The sequence below is a fragment of the Ornithorhynchus anatinus genome, chromosome 3 (genome assembly GCF_004115215.2).
Source record: "Ornithorhynchus anatinus isolate Pmale09 chromosome 3, mOrnAna1.pri.v4, whole genome shotgun sequence".
Taxonomy (NCBI): Eukaryota; Metazoa; Chordata; class Mammalia; order Monotremata; family Ornithorhynchidae; genus Ornithorhynchus; species Ornithorhynchus anatinus.
Genome location: NC_041730.1, coordinates 132,981,583 through 132,995,802, shown reverse-complemented (window position 1 = coordinate 132,995,802; position 14,220 = coordinate 132,981,583).

Genomic DNA, 14,220 nt, shown 5'->3' with positions numbered 1-14,220 from the left:
CTGTTGAGCCTTTGGGAAAAAGCACAAGAAGACACTTACCTTCTCGGCTCCCCGGAGCTCTGACTGCCGATGCCGCTTCCTCCTGGCAATTTATGCTGGGCCGGAGACCTTGGACAAGTATCCGCCGCGCAGAGCAGAGCTGTTTTCGTAAGTTCTAATCAATCTGGCGCTCGCCAAGGTCCTCCCTGCACCTGCTAGATTGGGGGCACAAAAGACCCGTTCAGCTAAAAGGCCGAAAAAGCGGAAAAAAGTTGCATTTCTGGATGGAGGCACTGCGGGGGGTGCCGCTGGGAAACAGGGGCGACGATAGGAACCCAGGGTCTCGATTGGCCGGTGCCTTCCGTGGGGAGGAAGAGTTATCTCCTGTTGTTCTTTTGTGTGCGTCAGAGGGCAGGGAAACTGTAAACGGAAGGGAACTGGGAGTTCTGCAGAGGCTCAGCCGCTTCTCTTTTCCCGCGGCCTCCACTGCAAAGGAAGAAGTCTGGAAGGGAGAACTATCAAGGCCTCAGACAAGGCTTTCTCTCGGCCTGTCGGGCACCAGAGAAGTTCTCCCAGCTGGGTGTCAAGGACGAGAAGTCATCTGTCTCCACAGCCAGTCTCTCCAGCGACTGCTGTTTAACCATTTATCATTATTATTATTATTATACTTGTTAAGTCCTTACTATGTGCCAAACACTGTTCTAAGCACTGGAGTAGATACAGATTAATCGGGTCGGACAGTCCCTTGTCCAACTTGGGCTTTCACTCCAGAAGCGGCATGGCGTGGTGGGATAGAGCACGGGCCTGGGAGTAAGAAGGTCATGGGTTCTAATCCCGGCTCCACCATTTGTCTGCAGTGTAACCTTGGGCAAGTTGCTTCACTTCTCTGGGCCTCATTTACCTCATCTGTAAAATGGGGATTGAGACTAAAGCCCCACCTGGGACAGGGACTGTACACAACCTGATTTGCTTGTATCCACCCCAGTACTTATTACAGTTCCTGGCACATAGTAAGACTTAACAAATGGCATAATAATAATATTAATTATTATCATTATTATTTTTACCTCCATTTTACAGAAGAGGGAATTGAGGCTCAGAGAAGTAAAGTGACTTGCCCAAAGTCACACAACAGACAGAACCCAGAGCCAGGATTAGAACCCAGGTATTTCTGACTCCCAGGCCCATGCTCTAAGCACTAGACCATGCTGTTATCATCACCTCGTTCGCCTCCATGACATCTGTTTGCTCTATTCTCCTTATAACTGTGGTATTCGTTTCCTACTGCCAATTCCTTGGGCCCTGTCAGTGAGTTAGTCACTTGTTTTTACTGAGTGCTTACTGAGTGCAGAGCACTGAACTAAGTGCTTTGGAGAATACAAAGTGCTCTGCACATAGTGAGCACTCAATAAATACGATTGAATGAGTGAATGAATATAGAATAAGCAGACATATTCCCTGCCCAAAACAAGTTTACAGTCTAGAGGGGGAGACAGACATGAATAGAAATAAAGTGACAGATATGGCCATAATTGGTGTGGGACTGAGAGGGGGGATGAATAAAGGGAGCAAGTCAGAGTCACACAAAAAGGAGTGGGAGATAGAGGAAAGGAGGGCTTAGTCAGGGAAGGCCTCCTGGAGGAGATGGGCTTTCAATAAGGCTTTGAAAGCAGGGAGAACATCTGTTGTGTGCCATGTTGTCTGCTTCACCCTCTAGACTATTTCATTCATTCAATAGTATTTATTGAGTGGTTACTATGTGCAGAGCACTGTACTAAGAACTTGGAATGTACAAATCGGCAACAGATAGAGACAGTCCCTACTCACTGACTGGCTTACAGTCTAATCGGGGGAGATAGACAAAAACAATAGCAATAAATAGAATAAAGGGATTGTACTTCTCACTAAAACAATAACAATAAATAGAATCAAGGTGATGTACATCTCATTAACAAAATAGGGTAATAAAAATATATATACAATTGAGCGGACGAGCACAGTGCTGAGGGGAGGGGAAGGGAGAAGGGGGAGGAGCAGAGGGAAAGGGGGGGAAAAGAGGGTTAGCTGAGAGGAGGTGAAGGGGGGATAGAGGGGCAGCAGAGGGAGCAGAGGGAAAAGGGGAAGCTCAGTCTGAGAAGGCCTCTTGGAGGAGGTGATCTCTCAGTAGAGTTTTGAAGAGGGGGAGAGAATTAGTTTGGCGGAGGTGAAGAGGGAGGGAGTTCCAGGAGCACGGGAGGATGTGGCCCAGGGGTCGATGGGATAGGCAAGAACGGGGGACGGTCTGGGGTGGGCAGTAGAAAGAGAGAAGGGAGGAGAGGTAGGAGGGGGCAAGGTGATGGAGAGCCTTGAAGCCCAGAGTGAGAAGTTCTTGTTTTGTGCGGAGGTCGATAGGCAACCACTGGAGGTTTTTAAGAAGGGGAGTGACATGCCCAGAGTGTTTCTGCAGGAAGATGAGCCGGGCAGTGGAGTGAAGAATAGACTGGAGCGGGGAGAGACAGGAGGAAGGGAGATCAGAGAGAAGGCTGACACAATAATCCAGCCGGGATATTACGAGAGCCCGTAGCAGTAAGCCATTTGGGTGGAGAGGAAAGGGCAGATCTTGGCGATATTATAAAAGTGAGACCGGCAGGTCTCGGTGACGGATCAGTTGTGTGGGTTGAACAAGAGAGCCGAGTCAAAGATGACAGCGAGGTTGTGGGCTTGAGAGACGGGAAGGATGTTCATACTGTCCACAGTGATAGGGAAGTCAGGAAAAGGACAGGGCTTGGGAGGGAAGATGAGGAGCTCAGTTTTGGACATGTTGAGTTTTAGGTGGCGGGCAGACATCCAGGTAGAGACATCCTGGAGGCAGGAGGATATGCGAGCCCTAAGGGAGGGGGAGAGGACCGGTGGAGATGTAGATCTGTGTGTCATCTGCATAGAGATGATAGTTGAAGCTGTGAGAGCGAATGAGTTCACCGAAGGAGTGAGTGTAGATGGAGAACAGAAGAGGGCCAAGAACTGACCCTTGAGGAACCCCAACGGTTCCTATTTGCTCCCTTCTGGACTGCAAGCTCACTGTGGGCAGGGAATGGGTCTGTTTATTGTTGTACTCTCCCAAGTGTTTAAAACAGTGCTCCACACACAGTAAGTGCTCAAGAAATACGCTTGATTGACCGACCATTAGCTGGGTCCACAGGGGCATACTTCGAGGGGGCCACGACTCACGCCATACGCCAACCCAGCTGCCCAAGCCAGCCTCCCAGTCAAATAGTGGGAGAACAGGATGGCCTAGTGGGTAGAGCCCGGGCCTGGGAGTCAGAAGTACCTGGGTTCTCATTCCGCCTCTGCCACTTGTCTGCTGTGTGACCTTGGGCAAGTCACTTCACTTCTCTGGGCTTCAGTCACCTCATCAGTAAAATGAGGATGGAGAGTGTGAGCCTCACGTGGGACAGGGACTGGGTCCAACCTAATTAGCTGGTATCTACCACAGCGCTTAGAATGGTGCCTGGCACATAGTATGCGCTCAACAAATATCTTTTTTTAAAAAGGACTAGGACAAGTAGCAGAGAGTGCCTAATCAGGGCTGAAAGTCCCCAAAGGATGGCTTTCACCCCTGTTTTTTTAGAACTTTGATTCTAATTCTAGCTTTGCCAATAGGCCTGCTGTGTGACTTTGGGCAAATCGCTTGACTTTTATTCATTCATTCATTCTATCGTATTTATTCATTCATTCAATAGTATTTATTGAGCCTTACTATGTGCAGAGCACTGTACTAAGCGCTTGGAATGTACAAATCGGCAACAGATAGAGACAGTCCCTGCCCATTGACGGGCTTACAGTCTAATCGGGGGAGACAGACAGCAAAGCAAAACAGAACAAAACAAAATCAGACATTATCCCGATAAATAGAATCAAAGGGATGTACATCTCATTAACATTGAGCGCTTACTATGTGCAGAGCTTGAATGTACAATTTGGCAACAGATAGAGATAATCCCTGCCCAACAATGGGCTCACAGGCTAAACGGGGGAGACAGACAACAAAACGAGTAGTTTGGCGTCAATTCATTCAATAGTATTTATTAAGCGCTTACTATGTGCAGAGCACTGTACTAGGTGCTTGGAATGTACAATTCGGCAACAGAGAAAATCCCTGCCCAACAATGGGCTCACAGTCTAAACGACCTGCTCAAGGTCTAGTCAATGTTATCAAGATAAAAAGAATCATCGATATGTGCACATCATTAACAAAATAAATAGAGAAATAATTTATTCAAATATGCACAAGTGCTGTGGGGAGGGGAAGGGGGAAGAGCAGAGAGCGGGAGAAGGGGGAATGGGGAGGGGAAGAGGAGAAGAGGGAAAGGTAGGGCTCAGTTTGGGAAGGCCTCCTGGATGAGGTGAGCTCTCAGTAGGGCTTTGAAGAGGGGAAGAGAGTTATTTTGGTGGAGGTGAGGAGGAAAGGCATTCCAGGCCAGAGGTAGGACAGGGTCCAGGGGTCGACGGTGGGATAGTTGTGAATGGGGGATGGTGAGGAGGTGAGCGGCAAAGGAGCGCAGCGTGTGGGGTGGGCCGGAGAAAGAGAGAAGGGAGGTGAGGCAGGAGGGGGCAAGGGGATGGAGAGCTTTGAAGCCAAGAGTGAGGCGTTTGTTTCATGAGAAGGTCGATAGGCAACCACTGGAGGATTTTGAGGAGGGGAGTGACATGCCCAGAGCATTTCTGTAGAAAGATAATCCAGGCAGGGGAATGAAGAATAGACTGGAGCAGGGAGGATGGGAGATCAGAGAGGAGGCTGACACAATAATCCAGTGGGGATATTCTGAGAGCTTGTACCAGCAGGGTAGCAGTTTGGATGGAGAGGAAAGGGCGGATCTTGGCGATGTTGTGAAGGTGAGACCGGCAGGTTTTGGTGATGGATTGGATGTGTGGGGTGCATGATAGAGTAGAGTCAAGAATGACACCAAAGTTGCGGACCTGTGAGATAGGAAGGATGGTCGTGCTGTCCACAGTGACAGGGAAGTCAGGGAATTCAGGGCCCTTTTTGGGCCTCATTTTCCTCATCTGTAAAATGGAATTTGCTATCTTCTCTACCTGTTTGTCCTACATCTTAGATTGTGAACCCCATATGAGACTGGATTGTCCAATTTAATTAACTTATACTTACGTATCGCAGTGCTTGACTGATAATTCATTTATTATCTCAATTGCTTTATGCTTTCCATTGGAAACCCTATGGTTCAACATTCTTGTTCAAGCCCAAAAGAATCCTCCTTTGCCTTTTCATTCATTCATTCATTCAATAGTATTTATTGAGCGCTTACTATGTGCAGAGCACTGTACTAAGCGCTTGGGATGAACAAGTCGGCAACAGATAGAGACAGTCCCTGCCGTTTGACGGGCTTACGGTCTAATAGGGGGAGACAGACAGACGAGAACAATGGCAATAAACAGAGTCAAGGGGAAGAACATCTCGTAAAAACCGATGGCAACTAAATAGAATCAAGGCGATGTACAATTCATTAACAAAATAAATAGGGTAACGAAAATATATACAGTTGAGCGGATGAGTACAGTGCTGTGGGGATGGGAAGGGAGAGGTGGAGGAGCAGAGGGAAAAGGGGAAAATGAGGGTTTAGCTGCGGAGAGGTAAAGGGGGGATGGCAGAGGGAGTAGAGGGAGAAGAGGAGCTCAGTCTGGGAAGGCCTCTCGGAGGAGGTGAGTTTTAAGTAGGGTTTTGAAGAGGGAAAGAGAATCAGTTTGGTGGAGGTGAGGAGGGAGGGCGTTCCAGGACCGCGGGAGGACGTGACCCAGGGGTTGACGGTGGGATGGGCGAGACCGAGGGACGGTGAGGAGGTGGGCGGCGGAGGAGCGGAGCGTGCAGGGTGGGCGGTAGAAAGAGAGAAGGGAGGAGAGGTAGGAAGGGGCGAGGTGATGGAGAGCCTCGAAGCCTAGAGTGAGGAGTTTTTGTTTGGAGCGGAGGTCGATAGGCAACCACTGGAGTTGTTTAAGAAGGGGAGTGACATGCCCAGATCGTCTCTGCAGGAAGATGAGCCGGGCAGCAGAGTGAAGAATAGACCGGAGCGGGGCGAGAGAGGAGGAAGGGAGGTCAGAGAGAAGGCTGACACAGTAGTCTAGCCGGGATATAATGAGAGCCCGTAACAGTAAGGTAGCCGTTTGGGTGGAGAGGAAAGGGCGGATCTTGGCGATATTGTAGAGGTGAAACCGGCAGGTCTCGGTAACGGATAGGATGTGTGGGGTGAACGAGAGAGACGAGTCAAGGATGACACCGAGATTGCGGGCCTGAGAGACGGGAAGGATGGTCGTGCCATCCACGGTGATAGAGAAGTCTGGGCGAGGACCGGGTTTGGGAGGGAAGATGAGGAGCTCAGTCTCGCCCACGTTGAGTTTTAGGTGGCGGGCCGACATCCAGGTGGAGACGTCCCGGAGGCGGGAGGAGATGCGAGCCCGAAGGGAGGGGGAGAGGACAGGGACGGAGATGTAGATCTGCGTGTCATCTGCGTAGAGATGGTAGTCAAAGCCGTGAGAGCGGATGAGTTCACCGAGGGAGTGAGTGTAAATGGAGAACAGAAGAGGGCCGAGAACTGACCCTTGAGGAACTCCAACAGTTAAAGGATGGGAGGGGGAGGAGGCGCCCGCGAAGAAGACCGAGAATGACCGGCCAGAGAGGTGAGAGGAGAACCGGGAGAGGACGGAGTCCGTGAAGCCAAGGTGAGATAAGGTATGGAGGAGGAGGGGATGGTCGACAGTGTCAAAGGCAGCAGAGAGGTTAAGAAGGATCAGAATGGAGTAGGAGCCATTGGATTTGGCAAGAAGGAGGTCATGGGTGACCTTAGAGAGAGCAGTCTCGGTAGAGCGGAGGGAACAGAAGCCAGATTGGAGGGGGTCTAGGAGAGAATGGGAGTTAAGGAATTCTGGGTCCATGCTCTATCCACTAGGCCATGCTGTTTCTACTACAACTACTACTATCTCTACTATTTATTGATATTAATGTCTGTCTCCCCCACTAGACTGTAAGCTCACTGTGGGCAGGAAATGTGTCTACCAACTCTGTTATATGGTATTCTCCCAAGCAGTTAGCACAGTGTTCTGCACACAGTAAGAGCTCAATAAATACCATTGATTGATTAATTACTACTACCATTACTATGACTTTCCTCTCAGGATGGCACCTGGAGAGTTTCCAGTCCTTTACAAGTCTTGACTATAAGGAGGGAGAGTCTGGCAGAGGCCTGTCCATTCCATTCCTAGCTTGAACAGTGGCTATCGAGTGTCAGGCCATCTGCTACACGTCAAAACTCCCCCAAGCTGGGCAGCAGCGGCACGGGAGAGAGTCGAGGGCAGAGACTTGAGTTTACTGTGTGGAAGGAGGCAATGGTCAACCACTTCCGGATTTTCACCCATAAAACTCTGGATACACGACCAGACCGATTGCAGATGGAGGTGGGGTGCTCTGTTAGAGATGCGTACATGGAATCGCTAGGGATCGGAGATGACTCGACAGCGTTAAGACAAGACTACTATGACTACTGTTAAGCACTTATAAATACCATTGTCAGTTATGTCCACCATTCATTCATTCATTCAATAGTATTTATTGAGCGCTTACTATGTGCAGAGCACTATACTAAGCACTTGGAATGAACAAGTCGGCAACAGATAGAAACAGTCCCTGCTGTTTGACGGGCTTACGGTCTAATCGGGGGAGACGGACAGACAAGAACGATGGCAATAAATAGAGTCAAGGGGAAGAACATCTCGTAAAAACAATGGCAACTAAATAGAATCGAGGCGATGTACATTTCATTAACAAAATAAATAGGGTAATAAATATATACAGTTGAGCAGACCAGTACAGTGCTGAGGGGATGGGAAAGGAGAGGAGGAGGAGCAGAGGGAAATGGGGGAAAAGAGGGTTAAGCTGTGGAGAGGTGAAGGGGGGGTGGTAGAGGGAGTAGAGGGAGAAGAGGAGCTCAGCCTGGGAAGGCCTCTTGGAGGAGGTGAGTTTTAAGTAGAGTTTTGAAAAGGGGAAGAGAACCAGTTTGGCGGAGGTGAGGAGGGAGGGCGTTCCGGGACCGCGGGAGGACGTGACCCGGGGGTCGACGGCGGAATAGGTGAGACCGAGGGACGGTGACGAGGTGGGCAGCGGAGGAGCGGAGCGTGCGGGTTGGGCGGTAGAAAGAGAGAAGGGAGGAGAGGTAGGAAGGGGCGAGGTGACGTAGAGCCTCGAAGCCTAGAGTGAGGAGTTTTTGTTTGGAGCGGAGGTCGATAGGCAACCACTGGAGTTGTTTAAGAAGGGGAGTGACATGCCCAGATCGTTTCTGCAGGAAGATGAGCCAGGCAGCGGAGTGAAGAATAGACCGGAGCGGGGCGAGAGAGGAGGAAGGGAGGTCAGAGAGAAGGCTGACACAGTAGTCTAGCCGGGATATAATGAGAGCCCGTAGCAGTAAGGTAGCCATCTGGGTGGAGAGGAAAGGGCGGATCTTGGCGATATTGTAAAGGTGAAACCGGCAGGTCTCGGTAACGCATAGGATGCGTGGGGTGAACGAGAGAGACGAGTCAAGGATGACACCGAGATCGCGGGCCTGAGTGACGGGAAGGATTGTCGTGCCATCCACGGTGATAGGGAAGTCTGGGAGAGGACCGGGTTTGGGAGGGAAGATGAGGAGCTCAGTCTTTCCCAGTGGGGAAAGGGGCAGACCACTTGTCCCGCTTTACCGATCTGGAAACAGACACAGAGAGAGGTAAAGTGGCCAAGGTAGCCCAGATAGGTAAGATTGTTGTCTTATGCTGTTGAGTCGTGTCCAACCCACAGTGATGCCATGGACACATCTTTCCCAGAACGCCCCACCTCCATCTGCAATCGTTCTGGTAGTGGATCCAGAGAGTTTTCTTCGTAAAAATACGGAAGCGGTTTAATAATAATAATAATAATGTTGGTATTTGTTAAGCACTTACTATGTGCAGAGCACTGTTCTAAGCGCTGGGGTAGACACAGGGGAATCAGGTTGTCCCACGTGGGGCTCACAGTCTTCATTCCCATTTTACAGATGAGGTAACTGAGACTAGAGAAGTGAAGTGACTTGCCCAAGGTCACACAGCAGACAAGTGGCAAAGCTGGGATTCGAACTCATGACCTCTGACTCCAAAGCCCGTGCTCTTTCCACTGAGTCACGCTGCTTCTCAGTTTACCACTGTCTCCTTCCGCGCAGTAAACCTGAGTCTTCGCCCTCGACTCTCTCCCGTGCCACTGCTGCCCAGCACAGGGGAGCTTTGACTTGTAACAGATTGCCTTCCTCTTGCTAACCGCGACCCAAGCTAGAAATGGAATGGACAGGCCTCTGCTTGACTCTCCCTCCCATAGTCGAGACTGGTAGAGGACTGGAACTCTCCCAGGTGCCGCCCTGAGAGGGATAGGCAAGATGGAAATCTATTAACTAGGCCACAAGCCTCTTTTTGGAAAGCTTTACCCTGTGGAAAAGCAATACCTCTCCAGGGAATTGTTGTAAATTAGACTCAGGTTGAATGAGAAAAACACTTTCACTCAAGTGCTTTGTCAGACAGACAGTCAGTCATTTAATGAGTGCTTCCTGTGTGCAGAGCATTATACTAAGCACTCAGGAGATAACAATACAACAATAAACAGACACTTTCCCTGCCCACAACGAGCTCACAGTCTAGAGGGGAGACAGACATTAATAGAAATAAATAAATTACAGATATAGACATTAGTGCTTTGGGGCTGAAACGGGGGGTGGGGGGCAAGGGGAAAGGAGTGAATAAAGGGAGCAAGTCAGGGTGACGCAGAGGGGAGTAGGAGAAGAGGAAAGGAAGGCTTAGTCAGGGAAGGCCTCTTGCAGGAGCTGTGCTTAGTGCTTAGTAGGCTAAATCGCAGCATACTTAGGTTTTTTTAAAATAATAATAATTATGGTATATGTTAAGCACTTACTATGTGCCAAGCACTGTTCTAAGCACTGGGGTAGGTACAATGCCAAGATCCGCCTTTCCTCTCCATCCAAAACTGTTACCTTCTTGGTACAATCACTCATCATATCCTGACTGGATTACTGCATCAGCCTCCTCTCTGATCTCCCATTCTCCTGTCTCTCTCCACTTCAATCTATATTTCACTCTGCTGCCCAGATTATCGTTCTACAGAAACGCTCCGGGCATGTCAACCCCCTCCTCAAAAACCTCCAGTGGTTGCCTAACAACCTTCGCACGAAACAAAAACTCCTCACTCTTGGCTTCAAAGCTCTCCATCCCCTTGCCCCCTCCTACCTCTCCTCCCTTCTCTCTTTCTACTGCCCACCCCACAACTCTCCACTCCTCTGCCGCTCACCTCCTCACTGTCCCCCGTTCACATCTATCCCACCGTCGACCCCTGGCCCACGTCCTCCCGTTGTCCTGGAATGCCCTCCCTCCTCACCTCCACCAAACTAACTCTCTTCCCTCCTTCAAAGCCCTACTGAGAGCTCACCTCCTCCAGGAGGCCTTCCCAGGCTGAGCCCCCCTTTTCCTCTGCTCCTCCTCTCCTCCCCATCGCCCCTAATTCTCCCTCTGTTCTACCCCATTCTCTGCCCCACAGCACTTGTCTATATTTGTACATATTGATTATTCTATTTATTTTACTAATGTTGTGCATATATCTATAATTCTGTTGATCTATTTTGATGGTATTGATGCCTGTCTACTTATTTTGTTTTGTTGTCTGTCCCCCCACTTCTAGATTGTGAGCCTGTTGTTAGGTAGAGATTGCCAAATTGTACTTTCCAAGCGCTTAGTACAGTGCTCTGCATGCAGAAGCGGCATGGCTCAGTGGAAAGAACCTGGACTTGGGAGTTGGAGGTCATGGGTTCTAATTCTGGCTCCGCCGCTTGTCAGCGGTGTGACTTTGGGCAAGTCACTTAACTTCTCTGTGCCTCAGTTTCCTCATCTGTAAAGTAGGGATGAAGACTGTGAGCCCCACGTGGGACAACCTGATCACCTTCTATCTCCCCAGGACTTAGAACGGTGCTTTGCACATAGTAAGTGCTTAACAAATACCATTATTATTATTATTATTATTATTAGTAATAAGCATTCAATAAATACGATTGAATGAATGAACAAATGAGTGGGAAAGTCCTTGTGTGAGAATCCCTTACACTACTGCATCATTCAAAGGGGGCACCTTTCCTGGCCCCTTGTAAGGAGGGATACCGGTGGCTAAGAGGGTATCCTCCCCTTAGACTTGTTTTTACAATAGTGGTGATGGTTTGCACAGAGCCATCCACACTCTCCCTCCCAGTCTCCCTGTGCTCATCCCAACAGCAAAAAATAATAATGATAATAGTAATGGTATTTGTTAAGCACTTACTATGTACTAAGCACTGTTCTAAGCGATGAAGGGAGAATGAATGTCGTCCAGCATCACTGAACATTTTACCTGGGGTCTCAGCAACTCCAGACCCCGCTGTGACTTCTCCCAATTCATAAACTGTCGTTGAGTGTTTGAGGATGTGATCTAGTACAGAGCTCTGCACATAGTAAGTGCTCAATAATAAATACCATTGATTGATTGATTGGTCTAGGATTGTGGGGGAGCGAGGAGGGTCTTTCCATTCATTAAGAAAATTCCCTCCCTCTTCCACCTATTCCAGAATGAATGGGTGGGTCAGAGGGCCCTGAATCTGTGTGAATTAGAAAGGGGTCATTAATGCCGGCCTTCTCAAACAATGGCCCCTAGATTAACCAATCTCAGCTCCCAAACCTCTTGAATAGTCCCCGGCTTTGAGTGAACAGAATATATTTTTCTCCTAGTTAATGGATTAACTGTCCCTTTTGCTATCACCATAAAAGTGGACTGTAGTGACTTTGTAATCTTATGCAAGAATCCCAAGCCATTTATAAAGAGGACAGTGCTGGGTATCTACAATAATTGGGGCTATATAAAAGGAAAGAGATTGGTTTGCTAAATAATTGATAACAGATTGGAAGGGGATCTAATCTTTATGGACTGGGTTGACTCATTGCTACAATTCTCCAGGCAGTTAACAGATAAGCACTTAAACGATTTTATTAAGGAAGGGGGCAAAAAAAAGCAAAAATGTTATCAGAGAGATCAAAAGATCTCACAGGATTTCAGGTCTGGTACTTTTTCTGGTTGAAGAGAAAAGTCTGGCAGATTTGGGAAAGTAGCTTGGATGAGCCTAGAGAAAGAGGAATTGGGGTTTTTTTCCTTTAAATCAAATTAAAACCCCGTTTTTAATAGTGTGTGCAAACAAGCCCAAGATGAATATAACTGATCTGTGCATACTAATAATAGTGAACATTGTATTTCAATGTGATTTTTCTCCGAGTGTCTTTCTTCATTCTAACTCAAAAAGTGAAACAGAAGTTCCTGAAACCACCATTTGCGAGAGAATGGAGATTATTTTAATTGCTTTAGTGAGGTAGGAGTTGACTTATTTTAAAATGAAGAAAAACGACTTCGTTTCTCTCAAAAATTAGTAATAATAATGTTGGTATTTGTTAAGCGCTTACTATGTGCCGAGCACTGTTCTAAGCGCTGGGGTAGACATAGGGGAATCAGGTTGTCCCACATGGGGCTCACAGTCTTAATCCCCATTTTACAGATGTGGGAACTGAGGCACAGAGAAGTGAAGTGACTTGCCCACAGTCACACAGCCGACAAGTGGCAGAGCTGGGATTCGAACACATGAGCCCTGACTCCAAAGCCCATGCTCTTTCCACTGAGCCACGCTGCTTCTGCCCAGTGTTATGATAATAATAATAGTGGCATTACTAGGTTTACTAGTAATAGTGGATTACTAGGGACCAAGCACTGAGCAAAGCGCTGAGGAAGGTGCAAGATAGTGAAGTTAATAATGTGTACATATCTATAATTCTATTTCTCTATTTTGCTGCTACTGATGCCTGTCTATTTTGTTTTGTTGTCTGTCTCCCCCCTTCTAGACTGCAAGCCCGTGGTTGGGTAGGGATTGTCTCTGTTGTCGAATTGTACTTTCCAAGAGCTCAGCACAGTGCTCTGCACACAATACGCACTCAATAAATACGATTGAATGAATAAATGAATGAACTCCCTCATGGTCCCTAACCCCTGTGGAGCTCACTGTCTGAGAGCTATTTTATTCTCACTTTACAGAGAAGGAAAAGGAGGCCCAGGAAAATTGTGACTTGCCCAAACTTGTGCAGCAGGTCAGGGGCAGAACTGGGGTTAGAACCAAGGTCTCTTGACTCCCAGCTCCCCATGTCTGCTGTGTGACCTTGGGTGAGTCACTTCACTTCTCTGTACCTCAGTGACCTCATCTGTAAAGTGGAGATTAAGACAGTGAGCGCTAAGTGGGACAGGGGCTGTGTTCAACCCAATTATCTTGTTTCTACCCCAGAGCTTAGTACAGTGCTTGGCAAATAGTAAGTGCTTAAAAAAAAGTGGTATTTGTTAAGCACTTACCATGTGCCAGGCACCATACTAAATGCTGGGGAGGATACAAGCAAATCAAGATGTCCCATGTGGGGCTCACAGTCTCAATCCCCATTTTACAGATGAGGTAATTTAGGCCCAGAGAGGAGAACTGATTTGCCCAAGGTCCCACAGCAGGCAATCGACAGAGCCGGGATTAGAACCCAGGTCCTTCTGAGTCCCGGGCCCATGCCCTATCCATTAATAATAATAATAATAATACTAACTATGGTATTTTTTAAGTGCTTACTATGTGCCAAGCACTGTTCTAAGCACTGGGGTAATACAAGGTAATCAGGTCATCCCACATAGGGCTCACAGTCTTAATTCCCAAATTACAGATGAGGTACCAGAGAAGTTAAGTGGTTTGCCCAAGGTCACACAGCAGACAAGTGGTGTAGCCAGAATTTGAACCCACATCCTCTGACTCCCAAGCTCGTGGTCTTTCCACTAAGCCACGCTATTAGGCCATGCTGCTTCTAAACAAATGCCACAGTTATTATTAGTATTCATAAATATACATTTAAAAAAAATCCCTGCACTCTGGAGCCCCCATGCAGAATCAGATGACTTCAAGTCTGTTTTTCTGGCTGAAAGGTCCAGCCTTGTCTTCTTCCAGTAGATTGCACACAGACACAAAATTAAACAAGCCCCTGTCTGATTAGGCAAATCTCCATTCATTCATTCACTCATTCATTCATTCATTCTATCGTAGTTATTGAATGCTTATTATGTGCAGAGCACTGTACTAAGTGCTTGAGAGAGTCCAATAGAAG